The sequence below is a fragment of the Coregonus lavaretus genome (genome assembly GCF_964263955.1).
Source record: "Coregonus lavaretus genome assembly, chromosome: 12".
NCBI lineage: Eukaryota > Metazoa > Chordata > Actinopteri > Salmoniformes > Salmonidae > Coregonus > Coregonus lavaretus.
This window is the reverse complement of record NC_139999.1, coordinates 6,917,791-6,920,491: the sequence shown is the minus strand read 5'-3', so window position 1 is coordinate 6,920,491 and position 2,701 is coordinate 6,917,791.

The following is a 2,701-nucleotide window of genomic DNA, read 5'->3' as shown; positions in this document are numbered from 1 at the left end:
GCAAGAATACCATTTCACTGCAGAGAAACTCTAATCTGCACTAACAATGACAGGAACCAAGGGAAACAAGGACTATAGTGGTGATACTGGGATTTATTGACCTAACTGGTGAAACATCTACTCCACATCACTGTCCTCATCTCCTCCACCCAGGAATATCTGATCCAGCACTCCAGTCATCCTATGATAGAGCAACATGTACTGTATTTATTTACCCTATGTGTCCTGGTGTTGTTTAGTACTGGGCTAGAATAACAGCCGCCCTAAACCCAATGAGGCAGTCCCCAGGACCAGGGGTGAAGAGCATTGTCTGCAATTGGACGTTGTGGCATGGCAGCATGCCATGCAGTGTGTTTCCCAAAGAAAGACACCTCTACAGTGGGGAAAAAAGTATTTAGTCAGCCACCAATTGTGCAAGTTCTCCCACTTAAAAAGATGAGAGAGGCCTGTAATTTTCTTCATAGGTACACGTCAACTATGACAGACAAAATGAGGGAACATTTTTTCCAGAAAATCACATTGTAGGATTTTTAATGAATTTATTTGCAAATTATGGTGGAAAATAAGTATTTGGTCAATAACAAAAGTTTCTCAATACTTTGTTATATACCCTTTGTTGGTGTAAGTCTTCACAAGGTTTTCACACACTGTTGCTGGTATTTTGGCCCATTCCTCCATGCAGATCTCCTCTAGAGCAGTGATGTTTTGGGGCTGTCACTGGGCAACACGGACTTTCAACTCCCTCCAAAGATTTTCTATGGGGTTGAGATCTGGAGACTGGCTAGGCCACTCCAGGACCTTGAAATGCTTCTTACGAAGCCACTCCTTCGTTGCCCGGGCGGTGTGTTTGGGATCATTGTCATGCTGAAAGACCCAGCCACGTTTCATCTTCAATGCCCTTGCTGATGGAAGGAGGTTTTCGCTCAAAATCTCACGATACATGGCCCCATTCATTCTTTCCTTTACACGGATCAGTCGTCCTGGTCCCTTTGCAGAAAAACAGCCCCAAAGTATGATGTTTCCACCCCCATGCTTCACAGTAGGTATGGTGTACTCAGCATTCTTTGTCCTCCAAACACGACGAGTTGAGTTTTTACCAAAAAGTTCTATTTTGGTTTCATCTGACCATATGACATTCTCCCAATCCTCTTCTGGATCATCCAAATGCACTCTAGCAAACTTCAGACACGCCTGGACATGTACTGGCCTAAGCAGGGGGACACGTCTGGCACTGCAGGATTTGAGTCCCTGGCGGCGTAGTGTGTTACTGATGGTAGGCTTTGTTACTTTGGTCCCAGCTCTCTGCAGGTCATTCACTAGGTCCCCCTGTGTGGTTCTGGGATTTTTGCCCACCGTTCTTGTGATCATTTTGACCCCACGGGGTGAGATCTTGCGTGGAGCACCAGATCGAGGGAGATTATCAGTGGTCTTGTATGTCTTCCATTTCCTAATAATTGCTCCCACAGTTGATTTCTTCAAACCAAGCTGCTTACCTATTGCAGATTCAGTCTTCCCAGCCTGGTGCACGTCTACAATTTTGTTTCTGGTGTCCTTTGACAGCTCATTGGTCTTGGCCATAGTGGAGTTTGGAGTGTGACTGTTTGAGGTTGTGGACAGGTGTCTTTTATACTGATAACAAGTTCAAACAGGTGCCATTAATACAGGTAACGAGTGGAGGACAGAGGAGCCTCTTAAAGAAGAAGTTACAGGTCAGTGAGAGCCATAAATCTTGCTTGTTTGTAGGTGACCAAATACTTATTTTCCACCATAATTTGCAAATAAATTCATTAACAATCCTACAATGTGATTTTCTGGATTTTTTTTTCTCAATTTGTCTGTCATAGTTGACGTGTACCTATGATGAAAATGACAGGCCTCTCTCATCTTTTTAAGTGGGAGAACTTGCACAATTGGTGGCTGACTAAATACTTTTTTTCCCCACTGTATATAGTAATTCTGGTTCAAATCCGTGGCACAAACAGTCCACCATCTTACCTAGCGTGCAGGGTGCGCATTGCGTTGACCCTTCCTCGGTTGACGTCCATCTCCAGCAGGCGTGGGACACAGCAGACGTTAGAGGGCCCGGCTGGGATCTTCCTGGCCAGCCACATGCAGTGCAGAGTCTTGTCTGCCTGCCACAGAGTCTTCATATTGCCCTGTTCTTTTTCCCTGTGACGCACACACACACAAACACACACACACACAGAGAGAGAGACAGGAAGCAGAGGATTACATGGTGCTCTGTGTGGAATGTTCTGCTGACAGTGTTAGCAGCAGATGTGGTTGGGGGATACAGGGCTAGGTGAGTTAGGAGATGATGTGGTTGGGGGATACAGGGCTAGGTGTTTTAGGAGATGATGTGGTTGGGGGATACAGGGCTAGGTGTGTTAGGAGATGATGTGGTTGGGGGATACAGGGCTAGGTGTGTTAGGAGATGATGTGGTTGGGGGATACAGGGCTAGGTGTGTTAGGAGATGATGTGGTTGGGGGATACAGGGCTAGGTGAGTTAGGAGATGATGCAGGTGGTTGTCTTGGCACATGATTGAGAAAGTTAACTCTTAGTTTCTGCCTCATGATGTAACTGATATTGGGAGAAATTATTATTGGAGGATTCTATCTAGAGATTGAAAACTTTGAAGACGTGCAATAATTACTCTTAGTTTAGAAAAGTTCAATTTACTTCAAGATAAACCAAAAAGT